The sequence below is a fragment of the Mustela putorius genome, unplaced genomic scaffold (assembly GCF_011764305.1).
Source record: "Mustela putorius furo isolate JIRA1106 unplaced genomic scaffold, ASM1176430v1.1 tig00000095_pilon_pilon_pilon, whole genome shotgun sequence".
Classification (NCBI taxonomy): domain Eukaryota; kingdom Metazoa; phylum Chordata; class Mammalia; order Carnivora; family Mustelidae; genus Mustela; species Mustela putorius.
In genome coordinates this window covers 4,266,852-4,286,591 of record NW_025421280.1, presented here as the reverse complement: position 1 = coordinate 4,286,591, position 19,740 = coordinate 4,266,852, and the positions used below count along the sequence as shown (strand labels likewise).

The 19,740-nt window shown below is 44.6% G+C and overlaps 1 protein-coding gene across 3 annotated transcripts in view; it reads right to left on the bottom strand.

Moving 5' to 3' along the window:
- Positions 1-10,557, bottom strand: part of FRMD4B (FERM domain containing 4B) — a 324,296-nt gene extending 313,739 nt beyond the window's left edge. The window contains exon 1 of one of the 3 annotated variants that reach the window (XM_004738339.3): positions 10,539-10,557. The gene's annotated coding sequence lies outside the window, so the exon portion shown is untranslated. Of the gene's footprint in view, positions 1-9,545; positions 10,120-10,538 lie in introns of those variants that run through there. The other 2 variants (XM_045077913.1, XM_045077915.1) reach the window with 2 other exon arrangements.
- Positions 10,558-19,740: the final 9,183 nt, after the last annotated feature.

The following is a 19,740-nucleotide window of genomic DNA, read 5'->3' as shown; positions in this document are numbered from 1 at the left end:
GGTTTTCTGGCATGCTTTTCTCACGTATAGGGAAGCATACTGCTAGAAAGTACAAGAACCACTCGTGATTTGAACTGCTTAAAGCAGCTGAATCATTGCAAAAATGATTTCTTACTCTTAATTTGTTTCAATCAAACTTTTGACCTCTAAAACACTGGACACTTCCGTTGTTTTTGTTTGTTTGTTTTGTTTTGTTTTGTTTTTTAAGGCAGTGAAAATGCAGCTACAATGAGCACACAAATGTATATAACAGAGCAAGCTTTTTTTCCCCCTCCCTTTGAAATACACTGAATTAATTTCACACAGTTGGAGCAAATTACCAGGCTATGTCCTCAATTTTTTATGTGTTATGGCCCCACTGGGCTAAGGCTGTATGGTCCCAGTCTGGGGGCACATGGTTTCCATTACTTAATCAGGATCTTGCATTTTAACTTGCCCATTTAAGTGGATGCAATTAGTTCATTTGTGATGGCCTCAAATACCCTTATCTTTCCCAACTTACCAAAGAAGCTACAATATCCTAACGCTTTGAGCTTTGCCTCAAAACTGAAAGGTTATTTGATGATGTCATGCCACATGTTATTTTTACTGCCCAGCAAATAATTTTACCAACATACTGCTGATAAGGAAGCTTTTTAAAATGCATTAATTTTAAACATATTTATTTACCTGCGACTTAAAAAAAAAAAAAAAAAACAAGAACAGGACCACAGGTGCAGGTAAGGTACGGTACAGTGTGCACACGTCCAGTTGTTCATAGCATGAAGGATTAGAGATGGAGGGAACCCCAAGTGTCACCACCCACTTGACAAACCCGGAGAGCTAATTAACACAGCTCAGGTCAGTCTGGCGGCGGAGATGGGATCAGAACTCAGCCTTCCTGATTCCCCACCCCTTTTTCTCCACAGCTCCTCCTTCGTCTGGCAGAACTTTCCCAGAATATTATATTTGGATGAACCAGGGCCAGGGCTGGCTCTGTGAGCTTTGCACCTCCCATTCAGGTCGCATATGGTCCCCTGGCTCTTTTGCAACGACTGAATTGATGGCATGGGCTCAGTCAGGTGCAACAAGGGAAGCCTGGAAACAATCCTCAGGCCACATCCGTTGCAGGTCCCCTACCGACGCTGTCGGCTGTTATAAGCACCAGCTGGAAGATGGATGCTGGTATTCCAGAAAGACCTTCTGAATCAGGCGGGGCTGTGACTGGCCCCACGCTGTGACCGAGGCATAATTATTTCCAATAACTGCCTAGGTTCCTTGGTGATTTCCAAAGGAACGTGCTTCCTTCTTGCAACAAAACATACAGTGCTTCTTTGGGTCAGGGGATGCGTTCTTGAACTTACTTCTTATGTAGGGCCCCAATGCCAAAAACTTCTGTCTGTTAATAACTTACCTAGCAGGGCCAAAAGAAATACAATCTTCTATAAATAGTGATGAAGGATAATGTGACAACTGCGGATGTTTGCTTAGGATCTGTTTCAGAGGGCAGTGTTTGCATTGAAACAAGGCGGGCCATTGGAGGCTTCTGGAAGATATGCGCTCCAGAGAGAAAGCTAGACCTCTCAGGCTGAGACCGCCAGGAATAAGGAAGAGCAGAGTCTCCTGCAGAGAGGTGTCGAAGAGGCCAGATGCCTTTCCGAGTCTGAATTCCAGGTCTCACTAAAACCGGCTGTGTGTGTATTGAACAAGTCACACAGCCCCTCCAAAAACTTGGTTTCTACGTGTGTGAAGTATGGGCTCCCGTGGGTCACTGTGGGGACGAGCATCACATACTGTACAGAAAGCACATGGCAAATGCCCAGCACTTTACAGGGACTCAGTAGACAAGGAATTATTATTTCTAGGCAGGGACCTGTTCTTTGAAGGGGTAAGTTATTCAAACTGAATGTTCTGGACTGATTCCCTGTGTTGATCAGGTTATGGTTGAAATATCCACTTGGCAGGTGTAGGCATTTTCTAGCATCTTCCCTGTGACTCGTAGCCTTCCTCCTGCTCGGCAAGCCTACCTTGGAAATTTCCACTTGGCTGCCACACAGCTCTCGGGCCAAAGGGAAACCCCGCCCCACACATCCCCTCATGTCGTCCGGAGGCAGCAACTCTGGGCCGACCCGTACCTGCGCCTCTCCTTGTCTGCAAACCTCCCATGGTCATTCACATCTTCTCTCCGTAAGCTTCTGGGAGACAAAGGATTACCTTACGTTTCTTTGACCCCTCCCTTGCACCCAGCACATGCCCAAGAATTTTCTAGATTGTCTGATCCTTTGCTAGGCATGGTGTGGTCCACAGATGGGCATCAGCGGCGTCACCTGGGAGCTAGACAGAATCCCAGACTCCCCTCCAGATCTACCAAATCAGAATCCCATCCCCAAGGGATTCAAGAGCACAGGGCTGGAGAAACATTGCCCAAGTCTGCTACTCCCCAGACTTCAATCACTCACAACTTCCCTTCAAAGACTTAGCCATATTTTTCAGTACCACCTACACTCTGTGTTGCTAATATATATTTTTAAATGACTTTACATTGACATTATGTCTTGCTTAGCCTTATCCTAAGCAGTAATACCCAGTCTGTCAATAGTTCATTCAGCAAGGCAGAAAGAAATACGTTTTTTAATAAGACTTAAAGGTCTAAGTGAAAAAAAAAAAATCTGTGGGTATACATTAAAATAAATGCAAAGCCATCAAAGTACAATGATTCTCCATCTATCATCTAAAATTAACTTATATAGGGGCACCCAGGTGGCTCAGTCGATTGAGCATCTAGCTCTTGATTTCAGCTCAGGTCATGACCCTGGGGGTCCTGAGATGGAGCCCTTCTTCAGGCTCTGCACTCGGTGGGAGTCTGCTTGTCTCCCTCTCCCTAGGCCCCTCCCCACCCCTGCTTAAGTGTGTAGGCATGCACACTGTCTAACAAATAAATAAATCTTAAAAAAATAAAATGAACTCATACGCCACCAAGGGCACACCTACCCCACTTGAGCAAACACAATTCTATGTTTTTCGTAGCTGAATTAGAAGACATCTCCCCAGCTCCCGATCCTGTGTCTGGATCAGCTCCCACCTACTATGGTTGCCTTGTGAGGTAGACGCATGTGCCTGCAAAACACAGATGGTTGTAGTGGAAGGTGGGAGGCAGAAAATCTGGGTTCTGGCCCTGTACCATCCCTTCAGAATTTGCCAAATCACAGCCCTCTTCGGAGTTCATTTTTGTGGGTTCGCTGACCTCAAGGTTCCCTTCCATAGCTAATGATATGACATGATACATGAGAGCAGAAGCTCCAGAGTCAGAATGACTTTGGGGTGAAATGAAGTCTCTCCTACTAGCTAATTTCATTGAGTCTCTGTTTTCCTCATCCATAAAATGGGAGCAATAAATGGACAAACACCCCTATCAGAGGATTTTTTGCGAGAATTAAGAAAAGGATAGCTGAAAAGTGCTGCGATTGAAATCTAGCACACAGTATTCAATAAAATACATAGTTATTAATACTTTTCTTGGCCTCAAAAGTAAGAATAGCTAATAATTATGGTATATTTAATTCGTAGCAGGCACTATGCGAAACACTTTACACTGTGTCCTTTTAGTCTTACAATAACCCAGTGAGATAGGAACTTTGGTTCCTCACATTTCATAGATGAAGAAACTCTGAGCCACTTGCTCAAACTCATGCATTTCATAAGTGGTGTAACGGGATATGAGGGCAGGTCCTCTGACTCGAGAGTCAGTGTTCATAACCTCAACCCATCATCCTGCCTTCCTGCAGAATACCGGTCAACACATAGACTTTGCCAATGCAACAAATATTATGGGATGTTGGCAGAGTAGTTCCCAGCACAGGTGAACACTTGCTGAATGTGAGCCGGTCTAGTTACCATTAGCTCTGCTACTATGTAGTGGGCCTTCACATCTGAATAAGACCCTAGTAGGCATAGAGAGGTCCATTACCCTTCAGTTATGATGAAGACCTCCTTATTTTTTTAATGCTTTTTTATTCTTTTTTTTTTTTTTCAAAGATTTTATTTATTTATTTGACAGAAAGAGATCACAAGTAGGCAGAGAGGCAAGCGGGGGGAAGGGGAGGCAGGCTCCCTGTTGAGCAGAGCCTGACCTGAGCCCAAGGCAGAGGCTTAATCCACTGAGCCACTCAGGCACCCCAAAGCTTTTTTATTTTTAAGTATAACATACATTTAAAAAATGAACGGGGGGAGGGGGCGCCTAGGTGGCTCAGTGGGTTAAAGCATCTGCCTTTGGCTCAGGTCATGATCCCAGGGCCCTGGGATCGAGCCCTGCTTAAGTCTCTGCTCAGCAGGGAGCCTGCTTCCTCCTCTCTCTCTCTCTGCCTGCCTCTCTGCCTGCTTGTGATCTCTGTCTGTCAAAAAAAAAAAAAAAAAATCTTAAGAAATGAACAGGGGTACCGCAGTGGCTCAGTGGGTTAAGTGTCCCAGTCTTGGGTTCAGCTCAGGTCATATCTCAGCATCACAGCACCGAGTCTCATGCAGGGCTCCACGCTCACTGCTTAAGACTCTCTCCCTCTCTCTCCCTCTGCCCCCTTCCTCCCTCTCCCTCTCTCAAAAAAACAAGAGGAACAAAATACAAATGTGCAGCTCAATAGTTATCTCCAAGTGAATAGCCAAATATCCCACACTCAGTTGCCCCAGAAGCTCCTAGATACTTTCCCTCCTCCTCAAATATAACTGCTACACCAGGGGTTCTCATCCCCAATATATACATTTGGGGCTGGGCACTTCTTTGCTGTGGGGGTTGCCTTCCACATGTGGGATATGTAGCAGCCTGCCGGGCTTCCACAAGCTAGAGGCCAACAGCACCTTCCCCAGATGGCAACAAAAAATGGCAACAATTTCTCTAGATGTTGACAAGTGTTCCCTCCGGGGCAAAATCACTCCCAGCTTAGAACCTCTGCACTATCATGAACTTTTTGGTAACCACTTTCTTTGCTTGCTTTTTGACTTTAACTAAGCATGCATCCTTAAATATTATCATTTCATCTTGCCTGGTAAAAGGAATTCTGTCTACTTTAATCTATTAAAAAGGCCTCTAATCATGGCCCCCTAAAATAACCTAGGGGAGCAGTGACCATATAATTTCTCCTCCAAACTGGACGCACAGACATTACCCGGGACTGACCCCGGCAAGCCAGCACGATCACCCTACTTCTAGGGAACCTCTGCTGGGAGTGAACATTATTCTCACAGCCACACACAATTAGGGCCCCCTTACCCACTGGATAATTGTATATGAAGTGGCAGAGGGTAATTAAAAGCAGCATATCCCCAAGGGCAAAGTAACATAGACCCAGATAAATATCTCAAGGCTGAAGAGCTGTGAAGCAGAAACCTCATTGCCTTGGCCCTTACGGAGGTGTATTCTTCAAAGAATTTGCTGAAGGCACCACTAAAATATCTGCTTTCACCACGTTAGCACAACAAAGTGATTAAAATACATGCCTTCCAAGGTTCAAACATAAATGCTGAAAGGATCAAGAGCACCCCTTATAAGAGGTATAGGGTCTGTAGTGAATTTTTAATCAATATATATCTGCCTTTTTCCCTCAATGTCATTGGAAAGTAGAGCAACCATTATCAAGGTAACATGCTGTGCACTGTGATCTCATAAGTCCTGACACTGACCATGTTAAAAGTGACAACTAAGGCTTTCCTTACATATGCAAGAATTCATATTGATAGCCTATTTGCCTGAATATAATGCAGCTTGTCCTCCATTCTTTGGGGCATCAAAGAAAACAGAAATCAGCTTTCACGGACTTAAACACTTGTACATTTCAGCAAATGTTGAGTTGACTTCCTTAGCATCCATTTCCCCTTTATCAAGCAACTGTCTTCATCTGGAGGTCCAGCCCTCTGGTGTCCACGGTCCATGTCGTCTGGGTGAGACTCAACCACAAGGCAAAGCCCTCAACCTCTGCAGAAGTCACTTGGTACATGGCTTTCCTACAAACCCATGTCCATCTGGCCAACTGTAACTGGTTTTGAGGCTTTTTGTTAAACAACCGGACAAAGGAGTCTTAGACTTCTTTATTGGACTTCCACCTGAAATTGTGTAATCTGGCAATGCTACCTACCATCAACTAGACACCCAACAAGGAGCGCCATACACAAAGGCAAGAAGAGGAAGACAGAGCTGAAGATGAGAAGAAGGAAATCAGATTCCAAAGTCATTGTTCAGCCCTGGGCAAGAGGCTCTTGAGGCCAGTTCTAGGTATGTATCTTTTTAGTAACTTAAACTTGTATGTATGAGAAAAATTTATATATATATCCTGATTCCACTTCAACTGGGTGTTTGTCACTTACTAGGAAAATACACCTTGTGGCAGTAGCTTGTCAATTTTTTAGACAGCAACTCACAGTAAGAATTACATTTTATACTGCAACCCAGAATGTGCATGCAGCCTCAGATCGAGACTCAAAGTTTCCTAAAACAACAGAACACTTATTAACATAAGACGATGGTAACATTCTCTGTCCTGTTATACTTTAAATAAAAATACTGGTTGTAGCCCACTAAATTGATTTAATGACCGTCATTTTAAAAAACACTGCCTTGTGAGATTAGGTTAAAAACTGATTTCACCAGAAAAAGTGAGATAAGAAATATCATGATAATTTCAATTATTGAGGAAAATAGGAGGTTTGGCCCCTAAATCAAGCATCTAGCAACAGAAAATTGCTACCTTAGTGTTGCTCTCTGATCTACCCAGGACACATGTTGACCAGAAAAGGAAAAAAAAAAATCTTAATGACCTAGAAATAAATGAATTACTACCAAAAAAAAGCATTTTCTAAAACAAAATAAAAACCATGTCTAAAAAGAGAGAGATGAGAAATACATTAAATAAGGAAGAGATACCTAAATCCTGTTGCTGAGCTGAGTTACATGATTTATTTATCTACAGGTTGAAGATAGCAATTTCAGTGAACCTCAGCAGTATCTGAGTATGTAAAAATAGTGTCTTCATGATAAGATCAGATCTCTGGGGCAGATGTAGAGGGAAGGAGAGAAAGAGGAGAGAGAGAGAGAGGGGTCATTTGCAGTATAAACCTCAAGCCTTCACTTATGTGTGTATTGTGTGTAAAATAACTACGAAGAGTTCCTGAAATTTTAGACAATTACTGCAGGCTGGATAAGACAGGGTATTTTTAACTGTTTTCCATGTACCTTATTTGTATTGTCACTTAGCCAAAACTTCCTTTTTGTCTTCTCAGAAGCACTGCAGAGTCTTGATTAAATCTGTGGCATCAAATGGAGAAGTCGGATTCTCATGCTTGCTAGCAACAGAGGCCAGTGCCTGTGAACAATGCTGAGAAAACTTAGCTGCTTTCATACCCTTGAGTGGCTGTAGCTTTAATTCCTCCCAAATTATTCTAGATTATTAGTCCCCAGCACAGGGATTCTGCCTGTTTAAGAAGCCACGAACCGCCCTGCCCCTACGATGAAAGTCTATTAATATCAAAGCAAAGTGACGTTGAAGGCAATCAGTTACTAGCCCATCCTGGAGAAGTGACTTCTGAGAATTTTCACAGGGAGAATGAAAACCAAACCTCACTATGATGGTATTTTAGGTAGACTTCATCTTCCATCATTATATTTTTCAAATACATTCCACCTGCATTACTGAATTTAAGCAAATAAAGTGTTTGATTAATATTTGCAGATGTCATAAAGAAGTGATTAACCTCTCCTGGGTAAGAAGTCCTTGGAATTGCCTGAATTCTTCTGGCCCTCTTTTAGGAAATGTAAGCACTGTTCAAAGGCGTGTGTGTATGTGCGTGCACACACACGTGCTTGTGCTTTACTTTTTAGTATAAAATTCTTGGATATGCAAAAAAGAAAAAAGAATCATAGACGTATCAATATAACCATCAACTAGTTTGTGACATTTAACGTAAAGATAACCCAAGTGTTTACCTTGGGTCAGTCGCCATCATGTTATTTAACTGATTGGAAAAAAAAAAAAAAAAGAGAGAGGAGGTATTTATTGTTATTACTAATACTTTAATCATCATCACTAATGCCATCACAGCCCATCCCTGTTAGAGGCACAGTCATGGTTAACAGCCTGGCACCTGGAATCAGACCTCAGGGAAACTCCAAACGACCACCGTGACTTATGGCAAGTTCCTTAACCTCTCTCTGGGCTCAGCTTACCACTCCGTGGACTATTCACGATGCCTACTGGGGCGTCTGACACGCCAGAAGCTGTCAACCACCATTCTTAACAGCATGTGGATGGCAGATGAAAGTGCAGCCAGAGGAGGTTAAGTAAGGCGAAGCTGCTTTTCTTCTCCTCCAGATATTTGATTTGGAAGTTCCCTTTGGGATGGGGAACAGCATGTCCTGGACTGCGCGAAAATCCTGTACACATCCTCCAAATGGGTTGGTAAATTTCTAAAGCAAACACTAGCTAACCTAGAAGGATCACCAGGTTTTCCCGAGAGACTGCTGCTGTCAGCACTCCAGAGTCTTTCTTCTGAAGGGGCCACCTTCCAGAAGCACCCGTCTGGGTACCAGCAAGCCCACCAAGTTGGTTGGCAAAGTTCAGAGGAGTTGGCTCTGGTATGTTTACAAGTCCTAGCAGATCGCAGGAATGCTCGGGATAATGATTACCCCACCCAGGAGCGCCCAGCCCAACCCTCTCACATCTGGAAGGAAGCGGCCACACAAAGGAGAGCAGGGGAGACCTCCTCCTGCGGCGGCTTTCTCAGGCTCGGGGAAGATTCCCGAGGAGCTCTCACCCCTTTTGTCAACAACACCAGCCACTGCCCAGCAGTGTCGTTCGGCGCACAGGGCACTGGATCAACGCAAAGGAAGAGTTTATCTTCCAGTCCAAACCGAATGGCATTTCGCAAAATATCATCTTTGTATCATCTTTGCCCCCTCCCCGTGACCCAGACACGCACACACACACGCGCGCGCGCCCCCGAGCAAACACACACACACACACACACACACACACACACGAAGGTAAAAGGTGAAATACTCCAGAAAATAGAGGGCGAGCCACACGCACACAGCCTTTTCAACACAGGAGCGGCTAGAACCCGACACACCTAGTTAAGAAACGCAGAGGAACCAAGCCCTGGGTAGCCTCTGCTAACGCCAGGGATTTCCCCCCAAGTCCTTTCAGCCCTGCCTTGTGAAAGTCTCTGGGATTCATCAGCATTTCTCCCACCTCCCACGGACGCGCACCAACCAAAGCACATGGTCCCTGGCGGCGCGTCTGCAAACCCCACCAGCGCCAACGCCTCGAAACCGCCAAACTTCCTGTCTCCACAGCACCGAAGCGCCCAGAGCGCCGCGCCAAGTGCCCCTGAGGCTCGGGCGGAGGCCGCCGGCAGCCCGGGGGCGGGGTTTCCTGGCCGCCCGAGCGCCCGAGCCCCGCACCTCCGCTGGGGGTCTCGGGCCGCACGCGCAGCGCCGGGGCAGCACGCGGAGCACCCGCGGTGGCCGCAGCTCGCGGCCGCGCACCCGCCGCGCGCTGGATTCCCCCGGGCGGTCGCCCACCTACCTGCTCCGCCGCCTCCTCCCTCGGGCGCTCGGGCGCCACCGGCCGCTACTTTATTGTCTTGGTGGCTCACCGCGCGGGACCCGGGGACCCGGCTGTGCGCCAGCCCCGCGAACAACTCCGCGCCGCGCCGCGCCTTCCCGGGCGCCTGCCTTCCTCTTCCTCCTCCTCCTCTCGGCCCAGGCTCCCGCTCAGCACGCGAGCCGCGAAGCCCGACTCCCGGGCTCGCTGGGCCGCCAGCGCCCGCCACATCCCCCGGCCCGGGGCCGCTCGTCGCCCCCGCCGCCGCTCGCCGCGCGTCCTCGCCTCGGTCCACACTTACGGCTGTGCCCGGGCCGCCTGCCTCGCGTCCTCCCGTGCCCGCGTCCCGCCCGCCGGCTCTCGCTGTCAGCCCGGGCTCCGGGCTCCGCTCTCCCCAGCTGCCCCCGCCCCGCCGCCTCTCCGGGCGCTGGGGCGGCCGCTGCCAATGAGACTCGGCTGATGCGCTGTTCCGGCCCAGTCATTGTATTGGGAGGGGAGGAAGGGGAGGGGAGCGGGAGGAAGGGAGGGGGCGCCCTCGGTCCCCGCCGCGCGGCTGCCGGCTGCGCTCGCCTACCCCAGCGGAGAAAAGGCGCTGGTGCCACGGGGCGCGGAGCGGCTGGCGCGGCCGGCGGTGGCGGGAGAGGGAGGGGCAGCAGCCCGCGCCTCTCCATCCCTCGCTCCGAGGCGGAAAAGCGCGGGGAGGGACTCGGTTCGCCTCCCGGGCTTCAAGCATCCCAAGCCCCGATTGCCCTTAGAATAAAGGGGGTGAGGCGCGGGCGGCTGCGGGCCCCGCGGGATCCAGTCCGGAACGGGAGTGGGTCTGGCTCCTGACTGGATCGGAGATTCCTGCGAACCTGGTGGCTCCTCTTGAAAGAAAGGAGGATCAAGGAGGGGAGGAAAGAGGGGAAGGAGGGAGGGAGAGAGGTAGTAAGAGAGAAGGAACGAGAGACGGGGGAAAGAGGAGTAAGAGCCTACCCCATGCCTGTCATTTTCGCTCCAGAACAGTTCTGTGGTTCAGGAGTGTTTCATTATGATTTCTTTCCTGACGAAAGAAACTCCAGAGGTTCACTCAAATAGCTGATACACGAGAAGACCGAGAGTGCAGCTGCATCTGACGCTGCGCGGGAGGTGGCAAATGAGAGAAGAGCGGAGGAAGAAGGGAGGACCCTTGGGGAAGGATCTGCTCCGGGGACTTTCACATCCTCTCTAAACCAGTTGACCAGTCGAGCGCTAAAGGTGCACCGTCGGGGATTTCCCCGACACAGAGAAAGTAAATCCCAAACAGCTTTGACTGTGGGTCCCCTTGCCGGACCCACTTCTCTTTACACTATGAATTAATTCAATTTTAAAACTCAAATCTATTTTTAAAAATGATTGACCCCAGCGTTTTGTTGGAAGTTTAGTTGATTGATCAACGTCAATGTTTACGAGACCACAGTTCCAGGAACCCTGCTTTTGGCATTTCTCCTCCTCCTCTTTCTTCTTTTCCTTCTTTCCCTTCTCCGTCTCCTTCTTTTCACGGATCACCAGCCTACACAGAAGGACCCGGTGGGAGAGGGAAGGCTCCCTTGATTTCTCCCGTCCTGGCATAGCTGCTGTGGACAAGAAGTGGAAAGCAAAGCGTGAGGCAGTAAAGGCTTGAGATGGAGTGATGTATCATATTACATCTGTGTGGTGTGAAGTTTAATTAAATTTTCTTCTGGTGTCGAATGGAAGGCTTGCTTCTAATTAAATAGAATATATTGAATGAATAGCTGACATCTATTGAGCAGCTAGGACATGCCCCCCAGATCTGAGCTAAGTAAGCACTTCACTTATTGTTATCTCATTTGGTTCTCCTGGAAGAAAAGGGAAGGACTAGATGCCCCATGAGTTCAGGGTCTCTACTGGCCTTGTTCAACCTCCCCTGCCACAACAGCAGTTGATCATTCAAGGTCAGTTGACTTAATGGACTTCCATTTTGCAGTGGGGGAAATCTAAGGGTCAGAGAGGTTAACTGACCTGTCGGAGAATAGGAAACTAGAACGTGGTGGTACGGGTCTTTGAATTCAGATCCAAACACGCCCTAACCACTGCACGATACTGTCTATTCTGCGTGAACAGCAACATTAGGGCTCCAGGTAAGACAGCGGTGCAAAGGATGGCTTTCTCTGCCTTCCTAAGTGCACATAATTTCTTTGGAGAGAAAGTCAATACCCATAGCTTGGTCACTAGAGAACATCCCAGGGAAGGTACAGGAAAGTGAAACAATGCAGGGAAAATAAATAGTACAAGGCAGGGTACATCCAAAAAGTGCTTGGTGTATGGGTTTTTTTTTTGGGGGGGGGGCTAGATGCAGTCTATTAAATTAAAAAATGCAATGTCGGCAATGTCAGTAATGTTGATGTGGTGGGTCAGAGTAGTCTAGAGAGTTTTCTGGAAGAGATGGGATATTTACTGGATTTTCTTGAAACAAAGAGGCTTCGGCTTGACAATGGGAGTTCCGAGGCTGTAATATCTGGGTTTGAAGCCCAACTTTTCCAATAATTCAACCTAAAATGGGGTTAAGAATAATGCCAACCCCGGGGCGCCTGGGTGGCTCAGTGGGTTAAAGCCTCTGCCTTTGGCTCAGGTCATGATCCCAGGGTCCTGGGCTCAAGACCCACATCGGGCTCTCTGCTCTGCGGAAAGTCTGTTTCCGCCTCTCTCTCTGTCTTGCCTCTCTGCCTACTTGTGATCTCTGTCTGTCAAGTAAATAAATAAAATCTTTAAAAAAAAAAAAAGAAAGAAAGAATAATGCCAACCTTGTAGGGTTGTTTTAAGAATTGAATTAGTTAACACATAGAAAGCATTTGGAATAGTGTCTGACACATGGTGCATGCTTAAATATTAAGTGATTATTTTAAAATTAAGCGATTATTGTTAAAGAAGAGGGCAGCTTTCTTTCCAACTTCAACCTTCTGATAAATATTTATAAAATATACACAATAGCAAAATTTAAAAAATGTAGCAGAACAAAGAAACAAAACTTGTTTTCTTTATTCTTACTCAAGTATAGAATTACTAATTCTGGTTCCATTTTAGAAGGGAGAATTTGTTTTTGTTTTTAATAGTTGAGACAGTTATATTGGGAAATCTGGGGTTAAGGTTGATCGAACCTCACATTCCTGGACCTCTGCTCCAGAAGGCTCAGGGACCAGAAATCTGCATTTTTAATAAACTATTCAGGGATCCACTTGAAGAACACTTTTTTGCTCTTCACTCCTCATCCCTCAAGACCTGCCCCTCCTCACTGACCCAGGCATTTTTTTCCCCACCCTAAATTGTTAAACTCCTATGACGGATGAAATGCTGTGTGTGCATTTCTATTTAATTCAACACACATTTAGTAAGCACCCATTTTTGTGCAAATGACTAAAACTCAGCCGGAAAATGGGTAACATCCTTCCTGCTAGCAAGGAGTTTACAATCTAGAAGAAAAAATGGGGCCATGAAAAGGTGTAATCATAAGGTTAAGGTTTTTTTTTTTTTTAAGATTTTATTTATCTGACAGGCAGAGATCACAAGCAGGCAGAGAGAGAGAGAGAGAGAGGAGGAAGCAGGTTCCCCGCTAAGCAGAGAGCCCGATGCGGGGCTCGATCCCAGGACCCTGAGATCATGACCTGAGCCAAAGGCAGAGGCTTAAACCCACTGAGCCACCCAGGTGCCCCAGGTTAAGGTGTTTTGAGTGCTTACCATGTACAGGGCCTGTGACAAGGGCTTAAACCTGTTGACAAGGTGGGAGGGAATATATTAGAGAAGTTCAAAGGGTACAACTGGAAGAAGGAATCCAGAAAGGGCTTTACAAAGAAGGCAGCATTTCCAAGCTGCTTTCCTGAAAGGAATCACTCCACTTACAAGAGAGCATGGTCAGAAGCCTAAACAGAGGGGCGCCTGGGTGGTTCAGTGGTTAAAGCCTCTGCCTTCGGCTCAGGTCATGATCTCAGGGTCCTGGGATGGAGTCCTGCATCGGGCTCTCTGCTCAGCAGGGAGCCTGCCTCCTCCTCCTGTCTCTCTCTGCCTGCCTCTCTGCCTACTTGTGATCTGTCTGTCAAATAAATAAAAAATTAAAATAATAATAATAATAAAAAGAAGCCTAAACAGAGAATGAACCAAGCAGTGAAGCCCCATAGATTTGTAAGTTCGAAGAACCAGAGACCAGAATAAGTAATAACCAAGCAGTGAAGCCCCATAGATTTGTAAGTTCGAAGAACCAGAGACCAGAATAAGTACCAGAATATTTCTGACTCTTACTCAGGGAACAGATAAGCAACATTAGCTAGTAAACTAGAACAGAGGCGAAGCGATCAGGAATGGCGGGGACTGTGGGAAAATGGAGAATATATTGTCCTCTTTGGAATCAGGCAGTCACTGTCATGGGAGCATTGATCTGATCAAACCGATGTTTTGATTTTCCAAGAAAAGCAGAATTTTGGTACGAAATCCCCCAAAGTTTAAAAAAAGCTGAGCAAGCCACAAAATTTTTTAAAAATATTCTATACTCAAAATGAAACCTTCTGCAGGTCAAATCCACCACGGACTGCCCATCTGTAATCGCTACTATGGGCTTGTTGGAGGAACCACACTCAGATTAAAAATAACTAACAATTCCTCTACTTTGGGGATGACTAGTAAATGTTTAATGCTGAGCTGTCCTGAAATGTGGAATTTCTAGGTGACAAATGAAGGCCTCACCAATCACTCCATGCAGGATGGAATGGTGGAGGTTGAGATCTTTGATGCCAGATGGTGCTAGAAATTCCATGGACCCCCACTTTCCAGCTCTTTATCTCTGTACAGTATAAAGGAGTATGTTTGGGTATGTGTATCGTGAGATTCAGGTACTGAAGTAGTAAGAACATCCTTCATAAATATTTTATCTCCAAGTTAAAATGGATTTATTTATTGGTTTCTGTACCTACTTATATACTTATTTATTTGAGCTAAAGATAGATATATACTCATTAGGCAAGTTTTTGACAATACAAAAAGTACATAAAATAGAAATTGAAAATCACCCATAAGTTCACCATGCTAAATGAACACCTTTACCATATATTCTTGTAGACTTTTAAAAATGTACGTGCAAACACACAGATCATTTGCTATATTGATGGAGCGTAATGCATACACCCAATTCCTTATTGATGTATTGGGGTACCCTGGGGCCTCTTTGATTTTTTTGTTTTATGTAGTATTTAAAAACCAAATCTAAAGAGAAATCACACCATCCCTGAAGCACCCTGGTCCTCTTAGCTTCAAGAAATTTGTGCTTTCTAAAAATTTCCTGCTGAAAACACAGGTCCGGGATAATAATGTAAATACTGCTTGCATCTTTCATAGCTAAAGGCTTGTGAGTGAGCAAATGTCCATTAGTTTTATAAGAACACATGTCCATGTTTGTTAAGCACTCTCTCTATGATATGAGGTATCATTTACTCAGTCCCTCTATGAAGTAAAGCATGCTTGTCCTTTTCATTCTACACGTGAAAAAACCAAGGCCCAGAGAGTGGAAATGACTTGCTTCAGGTTACACAGCTGATAAGTCAGAAGCTAAGATTTGATCCTAGGGCTTTCTGACTCTAAAAATGGAGGTCTCGGGCACCATGACAGAAGGTCTAGCCTTTTTAGGTACTTTTGTTACTAAGGTAATGGGCTTAGATAGAGCACACTGATTTCTGGGTCCTTTTTTTTTTTTTTTTTTTTTTAAGATTTTATTTATTTATTTGAGAGACAGAAAGGGCACAAACCAGGGGGATGGACAGAGGGAGAAAGACAAGTAGACTCCCTGCAAAGCGTGGGGGCCAGCTGTGGGGCCCACGATCCCAGGATCCTGAGATCATGACCTGAGCCAAAGTCAGATGCTTAACTGACTGAGCCACCCAGGCACTCCTCTGGGATTCTTAATAGGAACTTTAAAACTAAATCCCGGTAATACTAGACATACCAATAATCATAGATGTAGCTACTTAGCTGTTCAAGGTCAATTGTGTTTTCTTCTTAAAGCATATTTTAGATAACGAGTAAGGGTTAATGAGAATAACAACCATGTGTTGACACACTCCAACTGACTTTGCCCGTTACCACTGCGTCATGCAGTTCTAAGTAGTGCTGGACACACACCTCTACCCTGAGAGCACTTACTACGTGAGGAGCAGCAGAGTGGCCTGTGGCTTCACACTCCCATCGGGAGGGCTCATTATAATTGAAGCCTTTGCATTTCACTGTGTGGCCTTTGCATATACACTGAGATAAATTAAAACCTCTTCTTTCATTAGCAGCCATATTAAGCCATGATCTTCCATCCTCGTGTATGTCACATGATATAAGTAAACATAAATAAGTGCTTTATTGTCGGTGTGCTTGTTTTGATGTTCTGAAATTAGAAAATTAAAAAACAAACTTTCAATAATTACATTTAAACACAGGTGGATATTAAGTTAAGTCATAGGAAATTACCTTTGGGGGTAAAAGGTCAAATATCAGCAATTTTTTAAATGAAGCAGTCGCTAATAATTAGCTGTGAACATGAACTTGTATCATTAGGCTATCTGTGCTTGCTTCCAGATGACGGAAGTAATGCGATCGAAAGCAACCTCACAATAATGCATGTGTAACTGTCTTTTGAGGGTACATCACTCAGCCTTTTTATATGTGAAAATGCTTTTTAATAATGTTCTTTTGGCATTTCACGGCCTGAAACACCTTGGAAAACAGCCAGCATTGCGGTCCAGCTCCTTAGTGAATAGTGTGAGTCCAGTGGAATCTTAAAGCTGAGTGTTCAGAGAGTATCGTCTTTCCTTCCAAAGGGCAAGGCCACTCCGTGGGAAATAAAACACATGTTTTGTAGCTATTTTGCAGCCATGTTACCTAGTCACAAAGACCCCAGTCTTGTTAGAGTAGATAATGTGGTAGTGACTTTGGGAAGGGCTCTTTTCCACGGGAAAGGTTGGCAAACTGATGGATATTTTAGCCTGTGTGGTGTTTCTATGCTGCTGGTGGAAATGTTAGCATAAACATCTGGATGTGAGTGTGGGTGTACCTGACCGTCTTGGAGGGAAGATTCAAAATCCAGTCTGTACCACTGGATGTTATTCCATCATTTCTAAAAGGCTATTTTTAAATGTTATTCTAGACAGTGATTTTCCATGGACAGGCCACTCTTTAATAATTACACTTCCTTTTCATGCTTCTAGGATTATCTCATTAAACATTTATGATTTTAGGATTTCTTTTACAATGAATAAAACTGGGAAACAAAAGTTCCATTAGCTCAACATAGTTTTCCTCTCGACTCCAGAAATGAAGCTCTTCCAATTTCATTTTTCCATATGTCTATTTCAATTTTGGTACCTTGTTAACTCACCATAACCTTTTTTTTTTGCCGAGCATCAAGCAGTGATAAAACTTGAAGGAATTTGGAGAACTTCTTGTCCAGCAGTTACAAATGGAAATGGCTAGAGGGGGTCAGGCAAGATGATAAAGTGTGCAACAGCTCAAGGGTGTGACAACAGGGATTAGTGGAGATTGTGGCAAATTGGGAAGCATACAGCCGCATTACAGTAACCCCTACTACTTGGTAACAATGTTGCAGAATAGTGTTCACAGATTTGCTTCCTAAGAGAGCCAGAATCCTGGATTTTTCTTACAATTTCTTGATTATTAAATGTTGACAACTAGTTTGGAGGCATTTTAACCACTTAGCCAAACAAAACATATCTGCAAGCCTGATATGACTCAAGGGTCCCCACTTTGAGACCCCCCTGATCCATTTCAACCTTTGCACTTTGCAGATGAGGAAAGTGAGGCTCAGACAGTCAAGATGACTTGCCCAAGAACACGTGACTAATAGTGGAACAGGAAGCGGGATCTTGGCTGCTTGGCTTTTAGCCTAGGGCTTTTCCAATACAAACATCTGCTACTATTTTCCTGCTAACATTTAAATGATGTTCCTAATTACATGATTTCAAATGCTGTATGTTGTTAACAAAAATGATGATGATATTCACTGTCTTTGGAGCACGTAATTTGTGTTCCAATAAATGGCTTTTCAGTCACGTGATCACATAACCTAAATTGGTTCTAATGTTTATAAGACCAGTATAATTCTATTTCTGTCCATGTACTAAGGAAACTTGCTGCATTTCTACTTTTCTACATTTTCTCTCCCTGCATCTCTTTACTAAGTCTGGCCAAATGTAGAGAAAAAGTAAAATATTTAAAAGGAACCATGTTGATTTCCCTACCATGAATAAGACATAGTTGGACAGGAAAAGCAAAATACACTTGTGAATCGGCAACTGTGAAAACTAAGCCATGCATACAAAGCATCTTGGGGCAGTTTGCTTGTTTTGCCAAAGAAAACAAAATGCAAGTAAACCTGCGAGGATCTTAGTACAACTTGGAGAATGAGTAAAGATACTTTTTCTAAGAGTCTCAGTAACTGAAAACCTCCACTATATAGCTGAGATTTTTTTTTTCTTTTTCAGAAATGTTTTCAAAACACAGACTAGTTCAGAATATAAGAAAACAAACATCCCTATAGCTACCAGTCAGGATTGGAAATTCTAGCACGTTTGCCCATCGTCTTTTGTTTTTAATCAGAAGAAATAATACTTTACAAAAAAGTGAAATTCCTTTTGCTTCCTATTCCCTGGCTTTTTTTTTTTTTTAAGTAAACAACACCCAACATGGGCTCAAACTCACAGCCTAGAGACAAACAGTCACACGCTCCACTGACCAAGCCAACCAGGTACCCAAACCCCATGCTTTTTCTTACCTTCAACTCCCCAAGAGCAACTATTATCATGAATTTTGCATGAAGCCTTCCAAATTTCCATATAGGTATGTGTATCTATGAATATTACATAGCATTGTTCTATCTGTGTTCCAAAATTTGCATGTAGGATATCTTACCACATGTAAGTTATCATAGCCTGAGTGTTTTATTAAGTATCCAGCCTTTTTAAAAAATCTCTCCAAGTTGATATATATAGAGATCCAGTGTGATATTCTACATTTTACTTGCTCATTTCAGTGCATGGCTGTCTAGGCCATTTCCAATATTTGAATCATTTAAAAATATTTAAAATAGCAATCAATTTTCCTGAAAAGAATGACAGCCAGTATTGAGCCACTATCCAAAGGATGAGGAAGAGTAAAAAAACATTCTATATTATTTTCTAGACACAGAACTTCTAACCAGTCTACTATGCCAGGGAATCCACTGACCCTTTTGTGTGGAAAATTTGTTACGAATGGTATTTTTATGAGTAAAGCATCCAAGACTCTTGTGAGATTCTCAAAGACACCTGTGCTCCCAAAAGGATGAAGAACTGTCATTTTGAAATGTCTCCTATTTACTATGGGAAGTAATCGTTAAGTTCCTGCAATCCTTCTGCCTCCCGCCACCAGTTGTTTTTTTTTTTTTTTTAAGATTTTATTTATTTATTTGACAGACAGAGAACGCAAGTAGGCAGAGAGGCAGGCAGAGAGAGAGAAAGAGAAGCAGGCTCTGCACTGAGCAGAGAGCCTGATGCGGGGCTCGATCCCAGGACCCTGGGATTATGACCTGAGCCAAAGGCAGAGGCTTTAACCCACTGAGCCACCCAGGCGCCCCCCACCACCAGTTTTTGAAGGAAATGCTGCCTTTAACTGTGGCTTAAATTTAATTTAACACTTAAGTCTTGAGAATGCGTTGAATGCCAGCAGCACAGACAAGTTGCTGGGAGCAGGGACAAGAATAAGGCAGGGAAAGCCCTGGTCTCAATGACCTGAAAGTTTATTGAAGAAAGGCCATGCTAACACAGCTCCAAAGCGGCGCCTTGACTTCTGGTTAGAGAACTCTGTGCTGTGGGAATTTCCTGTGCATTAGGATGCATCAGCAGCATCCTGATCTCTACCCAGTAGAAGCTCTTCGACTTTTCCCCACAGGCTGTGATAACCAAAGTGTCCCCAAACATTACCATATATCCTGTGGGAGGCGAAATCTACCCTTGGTTTAATGTGATGAGCAGTGCCAAAGGGAAGCCTGGATTTCAGTTATTACAACACTTCTTTTAATGAGCAACTTATGCAAAATAAAGGCATTGGTTCATGAAGGCAAGAAACATGGACTGGAATATTTAGAGAAAGGTGTTCTTGTCTAGGCATTGTTACA